We start from the raw sequence: 25,774 nt of genomic DNA on the forward strand, positions 1-25,774 counted from the left end.
TTCACCATTGGAGGAACCCATTTTCCCAATCAAATGGTTACAAAGAATTATAATTTATTAAAAATGTTTGAATATTATTTCAGCAAACCTTGAAAGCAGCATAGCAATTTTCAGGATTCTTTGATTCGACCAATATGAGTATTACCCAGTTATACACAATGTGCGAACTTTGACACAGTTGTTGGGGGGTAGATTTTATGGAGCTCACAAGAGAGGGAAACATGGTGACTTAATTAGGCGGGATGCGAAAGTTTTGATTTCCTGATGGCGAGTTACGATGTAGAGATCAGTGGTGTGTTTGCAGCATGCTGGCCCTCCTGGCGGCCTGTGGTGGGTTTGTATTGTAATAAATTTGTACGCAATGGATACTCATTAGTGTAAGATGTTTTAAAATTAAAGTCCTCCATTCAAGATAAAGTCAACGGAGCATGAGAATCTCATTGCGTCCAATTCACCTTTGTTTAAAGGTGGTGTGTGCCATTCAGCTTTGTGCAGTTGTATCTGAGGTCAGCAGTTTTCCTTGTTGAACTCTGCGGCATGATGGGAGCACTTAACGTTGTTTCACCTTTAATGTAATTAATAAAATAGTTTCAATATATCCATTTAACATTGCCAGTTTCACTTCAACGTCTTTTGCCACACACTTCCTCTTCTGTGACCTGCACGTTTGCATGACCTCTCCTGCAGTGCTTCTGCCCTCAGTCCTCCTTCCCCTTGCTCCCCTCCCTTGATCCTCTTATGTTCTGGCCCTTGTTTTTATCTTGGTTCCCAGAGTCTGTTCTTTTGTTGCTCCACTTCTGGTTCCCATTCTGTACTTACACAGAAGTCCTGGGCTCCATCTAGTGGCAGATATTGGTTAGTGCAGATAATCTTGGGACTTCAGCTGCTACCTGTACTGGCCAACCATCTGCCATTAGATGGAGCCTGGTCAATCTAAAAGTAATCCAGATGAGTATATATTTTTTTAAAAATTGTATTCTTTTATATTTACTCATGTACTTTCTTTTGCAAATTATTTCAGTTGGAATGCAGTGTTGTACATATATGGTACAGTATTTCAATTTATACATTGTTCTTCTGAGTAAGAAATGTCTGGAGGAACCTAACCTTGACTTTAACATTGATTCCTATAAAAACCCATGATTCACTTAGTATTTCATTTAAAAACGCAATTTTCAGGAACACCAGCACAACTTTAAATGAGGACCCCCTGTTTTTAAAAAAAAAACACATGCACTCAAATAATTCCTTAATAAATTTGAATGGTAACTAGCGTAATTTTAGTAATACAGTTGAAAATGGGGTTATCACATTATTAATCAGACCGCCCACTACCTATGAGTAACCTGACCATTAAATAACTTAATACAGACAGAAAATGCTGAAAATACTCAGGCCTGGCAACATCCGTGTAGAGAAAAATAAAGTTAATGTTTCTGGTTGAAGACATTTTGTCAGAACTGGAAAAGGTTAGATGTAACAGGTTTTCAGCAAGTACAGAGGCAGGGAAAGGGTGAAGGTAAGCAAATAACAAAAAGGAAGGTCTGTGATAGGGTGAAAGGCAGGAGAGATTAATTGACAAAAGGGATGATGGTGCAAAGCTAAAGGGGACAGCAATAGACTACTCCATTTCTTGCACTTTTGCTCTCATCCCATCCCTTCCCTGCTAAACTGACCATAGGGCTCCCTTGTCCTTGCCTTCCACCCCACTAGCATCAACATTCAAAGGATTTTCCCCTCTCTCACCTCCCCCCATACAGATGATGCCCGGCCTGCTGAGCATTTCCAGCATTTTCTGTTTTTATCTCAGATTTTCAGTACCTGCAATATTTTGTTTTTCAATAACTCAAACAGACTTAACTAATTAATGGCGGTGTATACTTATTGGAACATAAGAAACAGGAGTGGGTCCCTTGAACCTTCTCCATTCAATAAGATTATTGCTGAATTTCCACATTAGCTCCACTTTCCTGTCTATGCCCCTGAATCCATTGATCTCAACCTTGAATATACTCCATGACTGATCACCCACACCTGCTTTTGAGATACAGAATTCCAAAGAGTCACAACCCTCTGGGTTCAGAAATTTCTCCTCATTTTGGTGCTAAATATCCATCCCCTTATCTTGTGACAATTGTCATGAAAATATAATAATTTTCATAATATTATTGTAAAGGTAGATTAATAGTGGGGTTTGGATAGTGTGTGTGTGTGTGTGTGTGTGTGTGTGTGGGATTTAATTGAATTGAATTGGAGACAGCTGGCCTGGAGGTTTTGAGTTATCAAAGGGAAGCTAGGTTTGAAATGCTAAATACATAAACATGGCTGAAATTTTAGAATGTGAGGAACATTTGCATTTTAGATAAACCAGAGTAGTTTGAATTTCAAAGAGATGGTAAGGTGTTACACTTAGCCAGAAGAAGGTCTGTTTATTTTTCACAAAGGTTACTGATAAAATTAGTACTATGAAAAGATTTGTGTTATGAGAAAAATAAAGTTGCAGAAGCATGGGAACAATAGAATTTGCATTAAGAGGGAGAAACATGTATAAAGGAGATGAGGTTATGTGTAAGGCGGAAGGCATTCTAGGATCTAATACAAGTGTGAAAAGCCACCAGCCTCTGCATCAAGTTGCTGTCTACAGGAACCGAAGCTAAGAAAACTCACTTTGAATATCACTGTCCAGGGTATTGTGTGCATTGCCTGAGTCTGTTTAAATTGATTTTGTTTTTACTGTTGCCTTAATAGAGGTATAACCTAGAGCCAGATTAATTAGGGGATTTAGGAGTTATTATAGTAGTAATTTGTAGACCTATGTATGTGCTTAAAATCTTCTCTTTTATTAATAAATGTTTAATTTAGTTTTGTAAAGAAGACCTCTAAGTCTTGGTGGACAATTCAAGGCACGCATCTCGAAATAAAATACAAACTGCAAAACAGTTGTGGCAGCTGTTTCAAGTTTCCCTCTGGGATTTGAGCAGCTCAGCATTTACCGTCAGCTGTGCCATAACACAATGAACCCTAGTTCTAGATTCCCCAGCCAGGGGGATCAGCATCACCCTGTCAAGTCCTGTCAGAACTTTTGTATGTTTCAATGAGATCAACTCTTCTAGACAGAAGAAAATAAAGACACATTTCACTTGACTGTTGTGTAAGACCAAGGTTTCTTAGTAAAGAATTACTAATAGCTTTTAAAAGGTGCCAATTGGTGCCCCTGATGGAGTTTGCTATTCTGTAAGAATCTCTTCAAAGGCCACATTAGTGGAAACTTGCAGAGGTAATTTAATTCAGTCTGTGTGTGGGCTGGCTTCTAGTGTGATCATAAGACCATAAGAAGCAGGAGCAGGAGTAGGCCGTTTGGCCCATTGAGCCTATTCTGCCATTCAATAAGATAATGGCTGATCTGATTGTGGCCTTAACTCCATTTTTTTTTGCTGCCCCCCAGAACCCTTGATTCCCTTGCAAATCAAAAATTTATCCAACTCAGCCTTGAATATATTCAATGACCCAGCCACCATTGCTTTCTCTGGAAGAGAATTTCACTGACTGACGACCCTGGACTAATGACCCTCTGAGAAGAAATTCCTCCTCATCTCCGCCTCAAATGGGAGTCCACTTATTTTGAAACTGTGCCCCCAGTTCCAGATTTCCCTCACGAGAGCAAACATCCTCTTGGCTTCTATCGTGTCAAGCCCCTCAGAATCTTGTTTCAATAAGATCACCTCTCCTTCTGCTAACCTCCAATGAGCTTAGGCCCAAACTGTCCAAACTTTCCTCATAAAATAATCCGTTCTTCCCAGGAATCAGCCTTGTCTGAATTGCTTCCAATGCAAGTATATATCTTTTCTTAAGTTAGGAGGTCAAAACTGTACACAATACTCCCAGGTGCGATCTCACCAATGTTTTGTATGGTTGTAGCAAGGCTTCCCTATTTCATTCACCTTGCAATAAAGACTGACATTCCATTTGTCTTCCTAATTACTTGCTGTATCTGCATGCTAATTTTTTTGTGATTCATGTACAAGGACACCCGGATCCCTCCAATACTGCAGCATTTTGCAGTCTCTCTCAATTTAAATAACATTCTGCTCTTCTATTTTTCCTGCCAAAAGTGGACAACCTCATAGTTTCCCACATTATAATCCATCTGTCAAATTTTAGCACACTCCATTAACCTATCTATATCCCTTTGCAGACTCCTTGGATCTTCCTAACTTGCTTTCCTGCCTATCTCTGTATCATCAGCAAATGTGGCTACAAAGCAGTTGGTCTCTTCATCCAAGCCATTAATATAAGTTATAAATCGTTGGGGCCCTAGCTCTGATCCCTGTGGCACTCCACTAGTTAGTTTGCCAACCTGAAAATAACCCATTTATCCTGACTGTTTCCTGTCAATGCTTTATCCGTTCTCATACATCACCCCCACCACCATGAGCTCTTATCTTGTAACCTTTTATGTGGCACCTTAGCAAATGCCTTGTAGAAATCCAAGTATACTACATCTACTGGTTCTCCTTTGTCCACTTACTACTTACATCCTCAAAGAACTCTAATAAAATGGTCAAACTTGATTTTCCTTTCACAAAACCATGTTTACTCTGCCAGATCGTATTATGATTTTCAAAATGTTCTGCTCCTTAATAATGGATTCTCGCATTAGCCCAATCACAGATATTGGATGAACTGATCTTTTGGTTTCCTCCTTTCTGTTTCCCTTTTTTGAATAGCGGTGTTACATTTGCAGCTTTTGAATCCGCTGGGACCTTTCCAGAATCTAGGGAATTTTGGAAGATTACAATCAATGCATCCACTATCTCTGCAGCCACCTCATTAAAGATCCTAGGATGAAGTCTGTCAGGCCCAAGGAACTTGTTAGTCTTTAGTCCCATTAGTTTACCTAGTCTTTTCCTCTGGTGATTATGATTGTTTTAAGTTCCTCCCTCCCTATTGCCCACAGATTTTGCTTTATTCTTGGGATGCTTTTTTTTTTGTCTTCTACTGTGAAGTCTGATCAAAATACCTGTTCAAACACTCTGCCATTTCCTTGTTTGCCATTCTTAATCCCCTAGTCTCATCCTCCAAGGGATCAATGCTCACTGTCACTATTTTTTTCCTTTTAATATACTTGTAGAAACTTTGACTTTTTATATTTCTTGCTAATTTTCTTTCGTGCTCCAATTTCTCTCTCTCTCCATTATTTTTTTTTTAGTTATCCTTTGCTAGTTTCTTTTATTTTTGATCATTCATGGGATGTGCTGGCTAGGCCCAAACGTATTGCCTGTCCCTAATTGCCTTTTAGAAGGTGGTGGTGAGCTGCCATATTGAACCATTGCAGTCCATGTAGTGTAGGTGCACCCACAGTGCTGTTAAGAAGGGATTCCAGGACTTTGACCCAACACTAATCTTTGTGGCATTGTACGTTTTTTTCTTTCAATTTGATAACACCTTTTAACTTTCTTAGCCACAGATGATGCAACCTTCTCATGGTCCTTATTTCTCGATGGAATTTATTTTTGTTGAGAGTTATGAAATAGCTCCTTAAATATCTGCCACTGCTTCTCTACTGTCTTGTAATCTATTTTTCCAATCCACTTACGCTAACTTTGTCTTCGCACCATTGTTATTGTCCTTACTTAAGCCTAAGACACTAGTTTCAGATCCACATTTCTCACCCTCAAACAGAATGTGAAATTCACCATGTTATGATCACTCTTACCTACAGAATCCTTTATTAGGAGGTCATTTTACTCTTGTTTCATTATACATTACCAGGTCTAAAATAGCCTGTTTCCTGTGTGGTTCCAGAATGTATTGTCCTAAGAAACTCTATGAACTCGTCCTCCAGGTTACCTTTGCCAATTTGATTTGTCCAATCAATATGAAGATTAAAATCTCCCATGATCATTGCAGCACCTTTCTAACAAGCCCCCATTATTTCTTGATTTAAATTCTGTCCTACAGTGTACCTACTTTCGGGGCCTATAAAACACTCCCACCAGTGACTACTTTCCTTTGGTATTTCTTATCTCCACCCAAACTGATTCTACATTTGATCCTCCAAACCAAGACTAATTCTCACTACCATCCTTGAATACAGGAACCCAACCTCCTTTGCTGCTGCTTCTGAAATGTGAAATACCCTTGAGTATTCAGGTCCCAGCTGTGGTCACTTTGCAACCATCTCTCTGTAATGGCTATCATATCACACTCATTTATTTCTGCTTGTGCTATCCGCTCATCCATCTTGTTAAAAATGATGAGAGCATTCAGATAAAGAGCCTTTTATTTTGTCTTTTTACCATTTTCCATCAACTCTGACCTGATTTGCTGGTGCATTCATGTTTGTACACTCTGTCCCTTCCTGTCACACTCTGGTTATCATTATGTACGTCACTGCCCTGCGCTATTGCCTTGTCCTTTCTCTTTAACTTTCCGAATCTCCCCTCATGTGAACTCTGCCATGCACCCCCTCCCTCCCCACCCCCACTCCGATCTTGTGCAAAAGATCATGGAAATTCTATTTGCAGCAGACTTAAACTGCGGTTGAAATTTCTCTATCATTGCTGTAGTTTAGCCTGCTGAAGAGAAATGGGTGCAACCTGGTGGAAACTCCTGCCCAGATTTAAAAAAAAATAAACATTGTAAGCTCATTAGAGGATTTGAGCTTAGAGCAGCGAGTTCTAAATGCTCAGATTCTTTAATTTGTGACTAAAACACAAAAACTAATTTGCAGTGTGATCAGCAGTATTATTGCACCCTCCTCAAGTTACAAACTTGGTGGAATCTTTCAGAGGTTCCAGTTTGCACACTACAATCTTGAGTCTGGCTTTTTGTGTGCGTATCCCCCATCACTCTACAATTGATTACAGCTTTCAGTCTTCTCTCCTTTCTTTCCCATCTCCTTGTCCTTTTTCGTTCCCTCTCACGGACCTTGCCTCCTCCCTTTTCTCCCTCTCTCTCCTCTTTAGCCCTCCCCTTCTCTTTTCACAGAATTGTTACAGCACGGGAGACCATTCAGCCTGTTGTCTGTGCTGGCGCTCCATGGAGCAATTTACCTAGTGGCACACCCCTGCCGTTTCCCTGTGGTCCAGCACATTCTTCCTTTTTAAGATAACAATCCAATTTCCCCTTGAATGATTCAATTTACCCTGCACTCTCGGGCAGTGCATTCCAGATCCTAATCACACGCTGCATGAAAAAAGTTTTCCTCATGTTGCCATTGCTGCTTTTGCCAATTACCTTTAAATTTTTGCCCTCATGTTCTTGATCCTTCTACCAATGGGAACAGTTTTTCCTCTTTTCTCTATCCCTTCCTCCCTTCTCTCTTCTCTTCTCTCCTCTTGACCTTTTCTGTCTCCTATTTTCTCTCCTTCCAAAGCCTACCCACATCTTTCTTCATCATACCCATCCTCAGACTATTTTGAATATAAGATGATAGGAACAGGAGTAGACTGTTTAGCCCCTCAAACTTGTCCTGCCATTCAAAATTATCATGGCTAATCTGGGCTTCAACTCTACTTTCCTGCTGCTTCCCAGATCGTTTGATTCACTGAGAGACCAAAAATCTGTCTATCCCAGCCTTAAGTACATTCAGTGATGGGGCATTCATGGCCCTCTGGGGTAGAGAATTCCAAAGATTCACTATCCTTTGAATGAAGAAATTTCTCCCCTGTCCTAAATGATCGTCCCCTTCTCTTGAGACTGTGCCCTCCGTGTTTTAGATTCTCCAGCCAGCGGAAACAACCTCAGTGTCTACACTGTCAAGCTCCTTCTGAATTTTGTATGTTTCAATGAGATCTCATCTTATTCTTCTAAGCTCCAGAGAGTATAGGCCCAGTTTACTCAGCCTCTCATCGGTCCTTGAGTGAATCTTTACCTATACTGACTCCAATGCAAGCATATCTTTCCTTCATTATGGAGACCAAAACTGCACACACTATTCCAGATGTGGTCTCACTGAGGCTCTGTACAATTATGTTAAAACTTCTTTATTCCTGTACTCCAATCCCCTTGCAATAAAGGCCGACATGCCATTTGCTTTCCTAATTGTTTGCTGTACCTGCATGATAACTTTCTGCCTTCCATATACGAACACACCCAAGTCTCTCTGAACATCAATATTACAAGTTTCTCGCCTTTGTTAAAAAAAAATCTGCTTTTCTATTCTTACAAACAAACCTCACACTCCCTCATATTATATTCCATCTGCCATCTTGTTGCCCACTCACTGATCCTGTCTATATCTCTTTTTAGCCCCTTTGTGCCTTCCTTGTAACTTATGATTCCACCTAGCTTTCTATTGTAAGCAAACATACATTACTCTGTCTCTTTTATCTAAGTCATTAATATAGGTTGTGAGCAGGTGAGGCTCCATCCCTGATCCTTGCAGCACTCCACTAGTCACAGCCTTCCAATTTAAAAACACCCCATTTCTGCCTATTCTTTTCTTCCTGTGCATTAACCGAATCCTCTATCCATGCTATAATAAAAATAAAAGCAAAATACTGCGGATGCTGGAAATCTGAAACAAAAGTAGCTGGAAAAACTCAGCAGGTCTGACAGCATCTGCGGAGAGGAATACAGTTAACATTTCGAGTCCGTATGACTCTTCATCAGAACTAAGAAATATAGAAATGAGGTGAAATATAAGCTGGTTGAGGGGGATGGGACAGGTAGAGCTGGATAGAGGGACAGTGATAGGTGGAGGCAATGAAGAGATTGTCAAAGATGTCATAGACAAAAGGACAAAGAGGTGTTGATGGTGGTGATATTAGCTAAGGAATGTGCTAATGATGACATTAAGGGTAGAAAGCAGGACGAGCAAGTGACATTCCTAGTGGGGATGGGGTGGTGGGAAGGGATCGAAATAGACTAAAAGGTAGAGATAAAACAATGCATGGAAATACATTTAAAAATAATGGAAATAGGTGGGAAAAGAAAAATATATATATATAAATTATTGGGAAAAGGAGGATCGGAAACAGGGTGGGGATGGAGGAGAGAGTTCATGATCTGAAGTTGTTGAACTCAATATTAAGTCCGGAAGGCTGTAAAGTGCCTAGCTGGAAGATGAGGTGCTGTTCCTCCGGTTTGCGTTGAGCTTCACTGGAACGTTGCAGCAGGCCAAGGACGGATGTGTGGGCATGAGAGCATGGTGGAGTGTTGAAATGGCAAGCGACGGGGAGGTCTGGGTAATGCTTGTGGACTATCCATGCTAATGTATTACTCCCAACTCCATGAGCCCTTATCTTGCCTATTAACTTTTTGTATGGCATCTTATCGAATGCCTTTTGGAAATCGAAGTATACTGCATCTACTGATTTTCCCCTTTCTCCACCCTACGCACATCCTCAAAAAAACACTAATAAATTTATCAAACATGATTTCCCTTTCATAAAACAATGTTGACTTTGTCTGATCATACTGTGATTTTCTGAGCACATTGTTAATACTTCCTTATTGATAGATTCCAGCACTTTTTCTCGATTACTGATGCCAGGCTAATTGGTCTGTAGTTCCCTTTTTTTCTCTCTCCCTTCTTTCTTGAAAAACAGTGTTACTTATGCTAACTTTCCCAGTCTGCTAAGACTGTTCAAGAATCTAGGGTATTTTGAAAAATTGTAACCAGCGCATCCACTATCTCTGGAGCTATCACTTTTAGAACCCTAAGAATTAGGCCATCAGGTCCTGCGGATTTGTTGGATTTTAGTCTTTTCCATTCTCCAGTACTTTTTCTCTTCTGATATTAATTACCTTAATTTCTTGGAGTGTGGCCTCAACAGAGTGCTGTGAGTTTGGTAAGTTGAGGGAGTTCGGAGGGGAGGGAGGTGCTCCTTTTGCTTTTTCTAACTTTTTCACCCTGTTGGATTGTTTCTTGCTGTACTACAGGGGAAGAAACTAGCTGTGTGGTGAGTAACTGGCAAGTATCTGCTGAGTAGTTAAGGTCTGTTCGTAGTGTGTAGTGTTAGGGACAGTGTTAATAGTCAACTTAGGACATGGGAGTTGAGAGAGATCAATAAATAAAAATAACTAAAACTTCAAAATTAAAATAATTAAAATAAACATGTAAAACACATACTTGTAAGGTTAAGAAACGTGTAATCCATAGTTATTAGTGGTACTAGTATTTAATAAGCACAGTAAATTGTAGCATGTATTTGAATTACTCTATGTTAATTAAGAAAGTAATTAAATTAACTAATAACATAACACCTGTCCTGCCATTTTTATGTTGCAGCTATGGAATGTGGGGGTTTTGGACACCAAGGTGATCCAGGACAAACATGTCTGCAGAAAGTGTAAGCAGCTAGAGGAATTCAGGATCAGGATTATTGATCTGGAAGCCGAACTGCAGACACTGTGCAACGTAAGTGGGGGAAGGGAATATCTGGTCACTTTGTTCCAGAAGATGGTGACACCTCTTGGAATAGGTCGTCTGTTTTGGTCAGCGGTGAGGGACAGTAGGATCTGACCATGAGTGAAGCAGGTAAAGGGACCGAGTAGACAGTAGTGGAGGAGCCTCAGACTTTGCAGTTGTCAAACAAGTTTGAGATGCTCACAACCTGTATGGACGAAAGCGAAGTCTGCAAGGTGGATGATCAGGCAGCCGATCAAGCGAGGGGAGAAAACAGGAATGTAGTTGTAGTAGGGTCAGTATAATGAGGGGTATTGACGCTGGATTAATAATCCGGAGACCCAGGGTAATGCTCTGGGGACCTGAGTTCAATTCCCGCCGTGACAGATGGTGGAATTTGAATTCAATAAAAATCTGGAATTAAAAGTCTAATGACAGCCATGAAACCATTGTCGATTGTCATAAAAACTTCTCGTTCCCTAATGTCCTTTAGGGCAGGAAATCTGCCAGCCTCACCTGGTCTGGCCTACATGTGACTTCAGATCCACAGCAATGTGGTTGACTCTTAAACACCCTCTGATCTCGCCTAGCAAAACACTCAATTGTATCCAACTGCTAAAAAGGAATGAAACCAGACGGACAACCCTGCATCGATCTAGCACTGAAAATAACAACGGCAAACTCAGCCCTGTCGACCCTGCAAAGACCTCCTTACTAACATCTGGGCACTTGTACCAAAATTGGGAGAGCTGTCTCACAGACTAGTCAAGCAACAGTCTGACATAGCCACGCTTACGGAATCATACCTTTGAGACAAAATCCCAACACATGGAATCATACCTTACAGGCAATGTCCCAGACACCACCATCATCATCCCTGGTTATGTCCTGTCCCACCGACAGGACAGACCCAGCAGAGGTGGCAACGCAGTGGTGTACAGTGGGGAGGAGGTTGCCCTGGGAGTCCTCAACATCGACTCCGACTCTATGAAATCTCATGGCACCAGGTCAAACGTGGGCAATCAAACCCCCTGCTGGTCACCACGTACAACACCCCTCAGTACTCCTCCATGTTAAACATCACTTGGAGGAAGTACAGAGGGTGGCAAAGGTGCAGAATGTACACTGGGTAGGGGGGACTTCAATGTCCATCACCAAGAGTGGCTCGAAAGCACCACCACTGACCAAGCTGGCCGAGTCCTAAAGGACATAGCTACTAGACTGGGTCTGCAGCAGGTGGTGAAGGAACCAACAGAATGGAAAAACATGACCTCATCCTCACCAATCTGCCTGCCGCAGATGCACCTGTCCATGAAAGTATCTGAGGAGTCACCACCACACAGTCCTTGTGGAGACGAAACCCTATCTTCACACTGAGGAAATCTTCCGTCATGTTGTGTGGTTGTGTCACACTACCACTGTGCTGAATGGGATAGATTTTGAACATACCTAGCAGTTTCAAACTAGGCATCCATGAGGCGCTGTGGGCCATCAGCAGCAGCAGAATTGTACTCAACCAGAAGCTGTCACCTCATGGCCTGGCATATCCCCCACTCTACCATTACCATCAAGCCAGGGGACCAATCCTGGTTCAATGAAGAGTGCAGGAGGGCATGCCCTTGACATCAAGGCCGCATTTGACCGAGTTTGGCATCAAGGAGTCCTAACAAAATTGGAGTCAATGGGAATCAGGCGGAAAGCTCTCCACTGGTTGGAGTCATAGATAGCACAAAGGAAGATGATTGTGGCTGTTGGAGGTTAATCATCTCAGCTCCAGGACATTACTGCAGGAGTTCATCAGGGTAGTGTCCTAGGTCTAACCATCTTCAGCTACTTCATCAATGACCTTCCATCATAAGGTCAGAAGTGGGGATGTTCACTGATGATTGCACAATGTTCAGCACCATTCGCGACTCCTCAGATACTGATACAGACTTGGACGGACAAGTGGCAAGTAACATTTGCGCCACACAAGTGCCAGGCAATGACCAGTTCCACCAAGAGAGAATCTATCCATTGCCCCTTGACGTTCAATGGCATTACCATCACTGAATCCCCCACTATCAACATCCTGGGGGTTACTATTGACCAGAAACTGAACTGAACAGCCATATAAATACTGTGGCTACAAGAGCAGGTCAGAGACCAGGAATCCTGGGACGAGTAACTCACCCTCTGACTCCCAAAAGAAGGTCCACCATTTACAAGGCACAAGTCAGGAGTGTGATGGAATACTCCCCACTTGCCTGGATGAGTGCAGCTCCAACAACACAAAGCTTGATACCGACAAAGCAGCCCACTTCATGGGCACCACATCCACAAACATTCACTCCCTCCACCACCAACGCACAGTAGCAGCAGTGTGTACCATCTGCAAGGTGCACTGCAGGAATTCACCAAGGCTCTTTAGACAGCACCTTCCAAACCCACAACCATTACGACTTAGAAGGACAAGTGCAACAGACACATGGGAACACCACCACCTGGAAGTCCTCCTCCAAGTCACTCATCATCCTGACTTGGAAATATATTGCTGTTCCTTCACTGTCGCTGAGTCAAAATCCTGGAACTCCCTTCCTAAAAGCACTGTGGGTGTACCTACACCACATGGACTGTAGTGGTTCAAGAAGGCAGCTCACCATCACCTTCTCGAGGACAACTAGGAATGGGCAAAAAAACGCTGGCCCAGCCAGCGAAGCCCACATTCTTGAATGAATAATAATAATAAAAAAAAATCCCATTAATGAATTTAAAAAAAAGAATGCCAGCAGCAGCACCAGGCATACCTAAAAATGAGGTGTCAACCTGGTGAAGCTATAACACAGGCTTATTTGCGTGCTAGACAGCATAAGCAGCAAGTGATAGAGCTAAGCGAGTCGACAACCAACTGATCAGATCTAAGCTCTGTAATCCAGTCGTGATGGTGGTGGACAATTAAACAACTCATTGGAGGAGGAGGCTCCATAAATATCCCCATCCTCATTGATGGAGGAGTGCAGCACATTTGTGCAAAATAAAAAACTGAAGCATTCGCAACAATCTTTATCCTGAAGCGCTGGGTGGATGATCCATCTCGGCCTCCTCCCGAGGTCTCCTGCATCACAGATGCCAGTCTTCAGCCAATTCGACTCACTGCACGCGATATCAAGAAATGGCTGAAGGCACTGGATACTGCATAAGCTATGCGCCCTGACAATATTCTGGCATTAGTACTGAAGACTTGTGCTCCAGAACTTGCCGTGTCCCTAGCCAAGCTGTTCCAGTGCAGCTACAACACTGGCTTCTAGTGGAAGTGGTCTACAGGCCCCTAACAGTAACCACAATGTAGGACAAAGTATACACAAAGAAATATTGGGTGCTTGTCATAAAGCTATTAATGTGTATAATGTTGTTGTAAATTATTTTTAAATTGGACTTGTAGTGGGATCTGTGTCTGTGTGTGTGTCTTAATTGGATTAAAGCCAGCTAGTCTGGGTGCTTTGATGTATAGTAGTTTTGAGATGTTAACAGTAAGGTAGAGGGTACATTTTCATTTTGTTGAATAAACCATCCAAAGACTGGGGGTGAAATCTTGCACCAAGCTAGGAGACACCAACCAATATGTTTATATTACTAATAAAATTGGTACTATGGAAGGGGTTTCATTGTTGGGAGAGGTGGAGTTCAAAGTGAATGGTGATACAATGAGAATTTACATTCAAAGGGAAGGCTAGAGTTTGAACAGAGTTTGGTGTGGTAGTCAGAGGTATGTGAGATCTATGCTGCTTGTAAGCCTACAACAGTCTGCAAAGGAAACAAATTGAAAGGAACTTCATTTTGAATTCGTAAGATAACATGCGCTTTGCCTGGTGCCTGTTTAAAGTCTATGGGTTATTGTTGCCTTGGAGAAGATTACATAGGAGTGATTAGTTTGGGGATTTATTTAATAGCTGTTATAGCAGTAACTTGTAGACGTATATGTGTTTAATACCTTGTTAAATTAATAAATGTTTAATTTAATTTATATAAAAAACCTCTCAAGGCCTGTTGGTTTTAATCCTGAATTCTGAGCTGCATCTCAAACATACCAATTGAAAATATAGGTTATTACCGTTGTTTAAAGTTTCCCTCTGGGATTTTAAATAACTCAGCCTTTACCAACTGCTGTGTCATAACAACTGGGGGCTTATCCGGGATAATATTTGCAATTCCTTGATTGGCTTGGTATTGATGAATCTTAAGGTTACGAATACGAGAAGCTCTTTGAATTCAGGAGTTGGTGAGGTGTTTTTATGATTGGTGAGACTGCAAGATGGCTTTGGCAATTGCTAAGACTTGTCTGGGAGTGGAAGATACAACTCTAATTGGGTTGCAAAAAATAACCAAGAGTAAGTTAATAGAGTTGGCAGATAAGTTACAATTGGGTTTACCTGTGGGTGCTAGGAAATCAGATATAATTAAAAGTATAGCACAGCATCTACAGTTGGAAGTGAAACCTGACACCAGTGAGTTGGAAATGAAGAAGCTTGAATTTGAACAAGCAAAGGAACTGAAAAAACTTGAATTAGAAACAAAGGACCGAGAAATGGCATTTTGAAGGGAGCACGGAGAAAGGCAGGAGAGAGAAAGGATGCTGGAACTGGAATTTCAGACGAGAGTAGGAGAATACCTGCTTAAAAGGCTGGAAGTTAAAGAAGAGATCTCCGGATTCTGAGGAGAGTTCTGATGATGAAAAACCTTTTAACCTAAAACTCAGTGGGGCGATGTTTGTTTAGATTTGTACAAGCTCTTCCAAAGTTTGAGGAAAAAGGTATTGAAGAATTCTTTATTTCATTTGAGAAGATAGCTAAACAGATGAAATGGCCACAGGAGTACTGGACGTTATTATTATCTAAGTTGTTGGGTAGAGCACATGAGGTATTTGCTTCGCTGTCTGAAGAGGTATCGGTGAATTATGATGTGGTGAGAAAGCTATTTTGAGTGCATACGAGTTGGTTCCTGAAGTATACAGGCAGAAATGTTAAGAATATGACAAAACAGCCTGGGAAAAGTTTGAGGGAGTAAAACAAAATAATTTTGACCAGTGGATACGGATGTTAAAAATAGAGACAACATATGCAACTCTTAGGGAAGTAATTCTTTTGGAAGAATTTAAAGACTCAATCCCTTTGGTTGTGAGAACTTGTGGAGGAACAGAAGGTTCAAACTGTAAGACAAGCAGCAGAGATATAGCTGATGATTGAGTTAGATCATAGAGCTAAACCTTTCTTTTGTCACCCTTTCAAATCGGAAAAGGATAGAAAGTGGGAAGATGAAAGGAAGGTAGATAGTCAGGGAAGAGAAGGGGTGGCTGGGAATTCTTAGGAGGTTTTTTCTCAATAAAATGGAAGGTGCTGAGGGTAGGAGTAACATTCGAAAATTGAGGTGTTTTCATTGTAATAAAGTGGGGCACACGAAGTCAGTGTGTTGGAAATTGCAGGAACCATCTGTTGGAATTATTGGTGTACAGAAAAGTTCTGGAAGTGTAAGTACTGTGGGTTCTGAGGTGCAGGCGCAGGAAAAACCAGTCGTTTGTATATAGGTAAAACAGGGAGAATCAGAGATAGTAAAGAAGTGGGAATGTGTTCACAATTTACCCAAGAGAATTCTGAGGAGCAGGCTGCAGAAATGTTTAAAGACTTTGTGTGTGAAGGGAAAGCCTTTCCATGTATACAGGGTAAAGATCTTAAAATTTTAAGAGACACAGGGGCTAGACAGTCATTAATGTTGTGGGACAGTGATATTTGTTGTTCAAAGGGAGTATTGCAGGAGCATGTGTTAATAAGTGAGGTTCATGGAGATGCTAAATCTATTCCGTTGTGGAAGGTAAATTTAGAGCAAATGGAGGACAGGTTATTATTGGAGTAGTAGAAAAATTGCCCATTGCAGGGGTTCAGTTTGTTCTGGGTAATGACATAGCTGGATCGCAAATGTGGGTAATGCCTAGGGTAGTTGAGCAGCCTTTACAAGTGTTTTCAACAGAGGTGTTACAGAGGGAGCATCCTGGATTGTTTCCACATTGTGTTATAACGAGATCAAAAGCTCTTCGGGAAGAACAAGAAAAACAAGAAGGGCAGGCAGTTCAAAGGCAAGAAGAAGGTGTCGAAATCCAATTAGCTGGCACTGTGTTTAATAACATTGCGTAGGAGGAAAGGCTACAGGACAATTCAGCTGATTGTTTAACTCAAGGAGGTTAGCGGACTTACAGAAAAATGATTTGCAATTAAAGCAGTTATATCAGAAAGCTTATTCAGAAACAGAAGCAAAATGTATTCCAGTATGTTATTACCTTAAGGGAGATATTGTAATGAGAAAATGGAGGCCAGATCATGTCTCGACAAATAAAAACTGGAGAGAGGTGTATCAGATTGTTATCCATTAGGGTATAGAAATGAGATTCTGAGGATTGCTCATGAAATTCCAATGGGGAGACAGTTAGGAATTGGGAAAACACAGGAAAAGATACAGAGGTATTTTTTTGGCCAGGATTACATAGGGATATAGTCAAATTCTGTAGAACCTGTCATACATGTCAAGTAACAGGGAAAACACAAGCAGTGATTAAGCAGGTGCCTTTAATCCCAGTACCAGTATTTGAAGAACCTTTTACTAGGGTCATGATTGATGGTGTAGGACCCCTCCCTAAGACTATAAGTGGAAATCAGTACTTAGCAACAATAGTGGATGTGTCTACCAGGTTTCCTGAAGTGATACCTTTTAAGAAATATTACAACCTAGAAGATTGTGGAGTTAATTAAATTTTTTTTACAAAGTATGGTTTACCTAAGAAATACAATCAGGGGTCAAGTTTCATGTCACAGCTGTTTAAGGAAGTAATGAACAGTTTGGGGATAAAGCAGTTTAAGTCAACAGCTTATTACCCTGAGTCACAAGGAGCTTTGGAAAGATGGCATCAAACTTTAAAAACTATGATGAGAGCCTACTGTGTCTCCAGTGGCACAGAGGTAAGAAAGCAGAATGTGCCACTATCAGCACCTTTTTTAGCACTAACCACTACCATTGACACTTCCTTTGTCCTTTAGTTCATGACATCTTTGTCAACCCCTCCTTTATTCCCACCAACGCTGGCCTTTTCTTCAGGTCCACCCCCCACCCCACCCCCCCCACCCCCCAAACGTTATAAATTTAATCGCATTTCCACTTCTCTTCAGCTCTGAAGAAGGGTCATCCGGACTCGAAACGTTAACCCTGTTTCTCTCTCCGCAGTTAACTCTGTTTCTCTCTCCGCAGACGCTGCTAGACCTGAGTTTTTCCAGCATTTTCTGTTTTTGTTTCAGATTTCCAGCATCCGCTGTATTTTACTTTCATCCTAGTAGATTGGCTGGCTGGCTGGCTGGCTGGCTGGCTGGCAGAAAACGGAGAGTATGCATAAATGGGTCTTTTTCTGATTGGCAGGGTGTGACGTGTGGAGTCCCCCCAGTCTGTGCTGGGGCCTCAACTTTTTATAATTTATATCAATGACAGACGAGGGGAGCGAAGGCATGGTAGCTAAGTTTGCAGATGGCACAAAGGTAGGAAAGTATGTTGTGAAGAGGACATAAGGAAGTTGCAAACAGATATGGATAAGCTAGGCGAGTGGGCAAAAATCAGGCAGATGGACTATAATGCAGGAAAATGTGAAATTGTTCCCTTCGGCAGGAAGAATAAAAAAGAGGACTATTGCTTAACGGAGAACGACTGCAGAATTCCGAGGTGCAGGTGTTCTAGTACATGAGTCTCAAAAAGTTAGTGTGCAGCAAGTAATTAAGAAGGCTAATGGAATGCTATCCTTTATTACGAGAGGATTAAACATAAAACTAAGGATGTTATGCTTCAGTTATGCAGGACATTGGTGAGACCACACCTTGCAAACTGTGTGCAGTTTTGGTCTCCTTATTTAATGAAGGATGTAAACACGTTGAAGGCGGTTCAGAGATTTATTAGACTGATACCTGGAATGAGTGGGTTGGACAGGCTAGGCTCGTTTCCGCTGGAGTTTAGAAGAGTGAGGGGTGACCTGATTGAAGTATACAAGATCCTGAATGGTCTTAAAAAGATGGATATGGATAGGATGTTTCCTCTTGTGAGTGCGTCCAGAACTAGAGGCCACTGCTTTAAAAATAGGGGTCGTCCTTTTAGGACAGTGATGAGGAGAAATTTTTTCTGAGGTCCTGCGAGTTTGGAATTCTCTGCGTCAGAAGGTTGTGGAGGCGGGGCCTTGTTAGGCAAGGAATTCAAAGGTTATCATGGGTGGATGGGAATGAGGAATTCAAAACATAAGCAGATCAGCCATTATCTTATTGAATGGCGGAGCAGGCTTGAGGGGCTGAATGGCCTACTTCTCCTATTTCAAATGGTCATATGCTCCTCACTCTTTTTAGCACCTAGCCTATACTTTACTTCTGTTTTGCAACTTGTGTCTCTACAGTGAAGACAGATGTAAAATATTTGTTCATTGTTTCTGCCATTTCTTCATTCCCCATGATTTCTCCTGTCTCTGCATCTAAGGGGCCACATTTATTTTAGCTCCCCTCTTCCTTTTTAGATCCTTGTAAAAACTCTTACAATCTCTTTTATATTCCTGGCTGGTTTGTTCTTTTTTCCCCCCTTTTTTTACAGCCTTTTACTGCTGGATTAAGAAGCATATGACCTTTAGCTGTCAGTGGTATTAGCATTCAATAAGCACAGTAACTTGTAGCATACATAGGAAGAAAGTAAGTAAATTAACTAAATAACAAGTTAGAATGGCAGGACAGGTGTTATGTTGCAGCTGTGGGATTTTGGACATCAAGGTGATCCATGACAAACACGTCTGCAGGAAGTGTAAGCAACTTGAGGAATTCCGGATCAGGATTATTGATCTGGAAGCCGAAATGCAGACACTGCACAACATAAAGGAGAGGGAGAAAAACCTGGATACTTTGTTCCGGAAGACAGTCACACCTCTTAGAAGAGGGTCATCTGTTCTGGTCAGTAGTGAAGGACAGGAGGATGTGACTGTCAGTGAGGCAGGTAATGGGACCAAGCAGACAGTAGAGGAGGAGCCTCAGACTTTGCAATTGTCAAACAGGTTTGAGGTGCCCACAACCTGTGTGGATGAAAGCGAAGTCTGCAAGGTGGAGGAGCTGGCTGTCCATGGCACTGTGGTACAGGAAGCCGTTCAAGCAGGGGGAGCAAAAAGGAATGTAGCGGTAGTAGGGGATAGTATAGTGAGGGTGATTAACACTGTTCTCTGCAGCAAAGAGCAAAAGTCCAGATGGCTATGTTGCCTGCCTGGTGCCAGGGTTCAGGACATCTGCTCAGGGCTGGAGAGGAACTTGCAGTGGGAGGATCCAGTTGTCGTGGTCCATGTAGGTACCAATGACATAGGTAGAACTAGGAAAGAGATTCTGCAAAGTCAGTATGAGGAGCTAGGTACCAAATTAAGAAGCAGAACCTCCAAGGTAATAATCTCTGGATTATTACCCGAGCCACGTGCAAATTGGCATGGGGCAATAAGATTAGAGAGATGAATGTGTGGCTCATAGACTGGTGTGGGAGAAGTGAGTTCTGGCATGTGGGCCACTGGCATCAGTACTGCAGAAAGTGGGGGCTGTACCGTTGTGACGGTTTACACCTGAACCATGCTGGGACGAGTGTCCTCGAGAATCGCATAACTAGGGAAGTAGGGAGGGCTTTAAACTAAACAAGAGGGATGAGGGATCAGGCTTGGGTAGAGGTAACAATTCAAGGTATAGAGTCAAGACAGGGGAGCAAAATAGTATTATGAGAAATGAGGGTCAGAGAATGGCTGGAAGGGACAGAGAGGAAAAAACCTGAGAATACAACAACGGTCAAGACTAAATGTTGCTAGGTAACAAAAAGACAAAAGTGAAGGCTCTCTATCTGAATGCACGTAGCATTCATAACAAACTAAATGAATTGATGGCCCACATTGAAGTAAATAAATATGATCTGATAGCAATTACGGAGATGTGGCTGCAGGACGACAATGATTGGGTCCTTAATATTGATGGGTACATGACGTTCAAGAAGAATAGGAAGCTAGGTAAAAGTGGAGGGGTAGCACTGTTAATCAAAGAGGGCACTGGTGCAATAGTTAGACTTTGGTTCAGGAGATCAGGATGTAGAATCGATTTGGGTGGAGATGAGGAACAGTAGGAGGAAAAAGTCATTAGTGAGAGTGGTCTACAGGCCCCTAACAGTAGCCACAGTGTAGGGCAAGGTATTCAAGAGAAAATATTGTGTGCTTGTGCTAAAGGGACGGCAATAATCATGGGTAATTTTAATCTACACGCAAACTGGAAAAATCGGATTGGCAGTAGTAACCTGGATGAGGAGTTCTTGGAATGCTTTTGAGATAGTTTCTTAGAGCAGCATGTTCTGGAACCAACCAGAGAGCAGGTTATATTAGATTTGGCATTGTGTAACGTGACAGGATTAATTAATGACCTCAGAGTAAAGGTACCCCAAGGTAGCAGCGACCACAATATGAGTGAATTTTACATCCAGTGTGAAAGGGAGAAGAGTGGGTCTAAGACTAGTATCTTAAACTTAAATAAGGGCAACTATGTGGGGATGAAAGCAGAGCTAGCTGAAATGATCTGGGAAACTAGGCTAGAGGATAAATCAATAGAGAAGCAGTGGCAGACATTTAAGGGGATCTTTCAGAGTATTCAGAATAAGTACATTCCTACTATAAAGAAAAATTCTAATGGGAGGACCCACCATCCGTGGTTAACTAGAGATGTTAAGGAAAGCAACAAACTTAAGGAAAAAGCATACAACTCTGCAAAGATGAGTGGCAGGACGGATGATTGGACAGAATATAAAGAATGGCAGAGAATGACTAGAAGGTTAATCAGGAGAAAGAAATTAGAGTATGAGAGGAAGCTAGCTAGAAATGTAAAAATGGATAGCAAGAGTTTCTACAGGTACTTAAAAAGGAATGGAGTAAGTAAAGTGAGCATTGGTCCTCTAAAGAGTGACAGTGGGGAGTTAATAGCAGGATAATAAGGAAATGGCGGAAGAAATGAACAAATATTTTGCTTCTGTGTTCACTATAGAGGATACAAAAAACATTCCAGTAATAGCTGCAAATCAGGAGGTGAACGGGAGAAAGGAACTTGGTGAAATTGAAATCACTAGGGAAACGGTACTGAGCAAATTGATGGAGCTGCAGGCTGGCAAGTCTCTGGGTCCCGATGGACTACATCCTAGGCTCTTAAAAGAGGTGGCTAATGAGGTAGTCAATGCGCTGGTGTTAATTTTCCAAAATTCGCTAGATTCTGAAAAGGTTCCATCAGAATGCAAAGTAGCAAATATAACCCCTGTATTCAAGAAGGGAGGGAGGCAGAAAACAGGAAACTATAGGCCAGTTATCTTTACGTCTGTTGTGGGGAAGTTGTTAGAATAGATCATCATTAAGCAGGTATTAGCTGGGCACTTAGAAGAGCTCAAGGCAATTGAGAAGAGTCAGCATGGTTCTATGAATGGGAAATCATGTTTAGCCAATTTATTGGAGTTTTTTGAAGGAATAACATGCGCAGTGGATAAAGGGGAGCCTGTAGATGTACCGTACTTGGATTTCCAGAAGGCGTTTGATAAGGTACACATCAAAGATTATTATGGAAAATAAAAGCGCATGGTGTAGTGGGTAACATATTAGCATGGATAGAAGATTGGCTGGCTGGCAGCAGAGAGTATGCAAAAATGGGTCTTTTTCTGATTGGCAGGATGTGATGAGTGGCGTCCCACACAGGTCTACTGGGGCCTCAAGTTTTTACGATTTACATCAATGACTTAGATGAGGGGAGTGAAGATATGGTAGCTAAATTTGCAGATAACATAAAGATAGGTAGGAAAGTATGTTATGAAGAGGACATGAGGTTGCAGATGGATATAGATAGGTTGAGTGAGTGGGCAAAGATCTGGCAAATGGAGCTTAATGCGGGAAAATATGAAGTTGTTCACTTTGACAGGAAGAACAAAATAGCAGAGTACTTAAATGGATAACAGCTGCATAATTCTGAGGTGCAGAAGGATCTAGGTGTTCTAGTACATGAGTCACAAAACGTTAGTATGCAGGTACAGCAAGTAATTAAGAAGACTAATGGAATGCTATCCTTTATTGTGAGAGGGATTGAACATGAAAGTAAGGATGTTATGCTTCAGTTATACAGGCCATTGGTGAGGCCTCGCCTCAAATATAGTTCTGATGAAGAGTCATACGGACTCGAAACGTTAACTGTCTTCCTCTCCACAGATGCTGTCAGGCCTGCTGAGTTTTTCCAGCAATTTTTGTTTTTGTTTCAGATTTCCAGCATCCGCAGTATTTCGCTTTTATCTCGAATACTGTGTGCAGTTTTGGTCTCCTTACTAAAGGAAGGATGTAAATACATTGGAGGCGGTTCAAAGGAGGTTTACTAGATTGATACCTGGAATGAGTGGGCTGCCTTATGAGGAAAGGTTGGGCAGACTGGGCTTGTTTCCACTGGAGTTTAGAAGAGTGAGGGGTGATTTGATTGAAGTATACAAGATCCTGAACAGCCTTGAAAAGATGGACATCGAAAGGATGTTTCCTTTGGTAGGTGAGTCCAGAACTAGGGGGCACTGTTTTAAAATTAGGGGTCGCCCTTTTAGGACAGGGATGAGGAGAAATTTTTTCTGAGGGTTGTGCAACTTTGGAATTCTCTGCCTCAGAAGGTGGTGGAGGCGGGGTCACTGAATATTTTTAAGGCAGAGGTAGATAGATTTTTGTTAGGCAAGGGAATCAAAGGTTATCGGGGTTAGATAGGAATGTGGTAATCACAACACATGATCTTTTTGAATGGCGGAGCAGGCTCGAGGAGCCAAATAGTCTACTCATGTTCCTATGTTTCTAAGACACTCCCAATCCTCAGACTTGCTGCTATCTTTGTAAAATTGCAAGCGTCTTCTTTTGATCGAATACTATCCTTAACTTGCTGAGTAAGCCGCTGATGGATCTTTCTCGCTGAGTTTTGCTTTTCATTGGAATGTATTTTTGTTGAACATTTTGAATTGTTTCTTTAAATTTTTCTCACTGTTTATTTATGGCCAGACCTTTTATCTATTTACCCATTCAACCATACTTCCCAGTTAGTCACTCCTTTAGCTGCTCTTGGTTCCTTATGACATTCCCCTTCTCCGTTGAAGCATTTTGTTAGTTTACGGTCACTATGCATGTGTAGTTGTCTAAACAATGATCAAAATAGATTTCAAGTTCATACGTTTAATTTGCATGCCCATATAACGTTCTTCAAATCGCAGATTGTTAACTGGTAAGGAGTCGTCTTAAAAATTATGTATGAACAGTGAATGAATAAAACATGAGAAGATATTGGATAGAAATACAAGATCACAGAATTATTACAGCATAGAAAGAGGCCATTTGGCCCGTCATGTCTGCACCATCTCTCCAATTGAGCAATTCACTTAGTGCCATTCTCCCACCTTGTCCCCGTAACCTTGCACCTTCTTCCTTTTCAGACAACAGTCTAATTCCCTTTTGAATGCTTCAGTTGTATCTGCCTCCACCATGCTCCAGTGCATTCCAGGCCTCAAACACTTGCTGCATGAAGAAGTTTCCTCATCGCTTTTGCTTTTATTTTAAACCTGTGCCTTCTTGTTCTCGATCCTTTCATGAGTGAGAACAGTTTCTCCCTAACTACTTTGTCCAGACCCTTTGATAGAGGTATTCAAAATCACAAATAAAATTGGTACTTTACCAGGGACAGAGCTTCTGGATTTTTCTTCTGCTACGACGTTTGTTTGGGATTCCTACCTTACCCCAGTGTGATTGTTCTCCATGTGATGTGATACCACAGAGTGGATTGATTTATAGTTGGGGTGGTTTGTGTAACTGTGCTTTTTTTCAGTTAATTTAGTCAGGCTCTTAATGCAGCCTTCCAAAATCCTTTGGTCTGAGCTGTGACTCATTGGTAGCGCACTCAGCTCTGGAGTCAGAAGATTGTGGGTTGTCCCACTCCAGAGACCTGAGCACAAAACTAAGGCTGACACTTACAGTGCAGCACTGAAAGAGTGCTGCACTACCCTCGGTACTCTCTTTCAAGAGGACCTGTCCCTCCTCTCAGGAGGATGTGCAAGATCCCACCGCACCAATTTGAAGAAGAATAGGAGTGCTCTCCCAGGTGTCCTGAACAACTTGTGCCCAAAAGTATGAGAGGTTTTGCTGGGGAGAAACTGTTTCACAAGCAGAAGGGTTAGTAACCAGAGGGCACAGATTTAAGATAATTGGCAAAAGAACCTGAGGGATGGTGAAGAGATTGCTTTTTGCACAGCGAGTTATGATCTGGAATACATTGCCTGAAAGAGTGGTGGAAGCGGTTTCAATAATAACTTTCAAAGGGAGAAAAGGATATATACTGTAAAGGAAAGGTTTGCTGGGTGATGAGTAAAGAGCAAGGGTGTGGGACTAATTGGATAGTCCTTTCATAGAGCTGACACAGATATAAATGGTCTGTTGTATTATTCAATGATTTATTTACCTCCTTTTCATATATCTTTGGATTTTGTAATATTTGTGCTTTCTTGCAACGATAGTATTTTTAAAATTATTTTGGGGCAGGGCAGTATTCCACAAGTCACTATTTTCATGGAACTCAAAGCTGTCGTTTAGAAGTTGCCATTGGTGCCAGTAATGAAGAAACGTGATCATGTAACGTTCTTTTGTCTGGAATGTGATTCTGCTCTAAAATGTGGAGGGCAAAATAAAAATGTTGTGTGAGCATGTTGAAGTTCTTTAAATGTTGCCAATGGTTATTTCTATATTGCTATCCCTTGAACCTTGCTATTTTTGTTTCACAATTTTTTTTATTCTTTCATGGGATGTTGGCATCACTGGCTAGGCCAGCATTTATTGCCCCTTCCTAATTGCCCTTGTTCAGAGGACATTTAAGAGTCACACGTAGGCCTGACTGGCTAAGGACGGCAGACTTCCTTCCCTAAAGGGCATTAGTGAACCAGATGGGTTTTTAATGACAATCAGCAATGGTTAATTGCAGATTTTTATTGGATTTGTGGTGGGATTTGAACCCTGGTCCCCAGAGCATTACCCTGGGTCTCCAGAATACTAGTCTAGTGACAATACCACTATGCCATCACCTCTCCCAAGCCATACACACAGGAAACAGGTAGAGGGACTGCTGAGATTGAAATTCAGCATGGCCTCTTTTCTAAACAGGCACTTTCACCCACTCCACCACGGTGCCAAACTGATGTGATCAGTGTCATCTTCATAAATGGTTTTTGGGAGGGGGGAATTCACTGTTTAAATAGATTATTTACTCCAAGGAGGTATCTGCAATTTGAAAATATCTCCGCTTTTAATGTGCTCTTTCCTGAGGATGAGAAATGCAATTA

At 41.6% G+C, this 25,774-nt stretch overlaps 1 protein-coding gene across 9 annotated transcripts in view; it reads left to right on the forward strand.

Annotated features, from left to right (window-relative positions):
* LOC144693754 (soluble lamin-associated protein of 75 kDa-like) overlaps positions 1 to 25,774 on the forward strand; it is a 104,341-nt gene that overhangs the window by 16,921 nt on the left and 61,646 nt on the right. For 2 of the 9 annotated variants that reach the window (XM_078563767.1, XM_078563785.1), the window contains exon 2: positions 10,238 to 10,366. The exons of the other annotated variants lie outside the window; for them this stretch is intronic. The gene's annotated coding sequence lies outside the window, so the exon portion shown is untranslated. The remainder of the gene's footprint in view (positions 1 to 10,237; positions 10,367 to 25,774) is intronic. 9 annotated transcript variants of the gene reach the window in all.

The sequence above is a fragment of the Cetorhinus maximus genome, chromosome 2 (assembly GCF_964194155.1).
Source record: "Cetorhinus maximus chromosome 2, sCetMax3.hap1.1, whole genome shotgun sequence".
Taxonomy (NCBI): domain Eukaryota; kingdom Metazoa; phylum Chordata; class Chondrichthyes; order Lamniformes; family Cetorhinidae; genus Cetorhinus; species Cetorhinus maximus.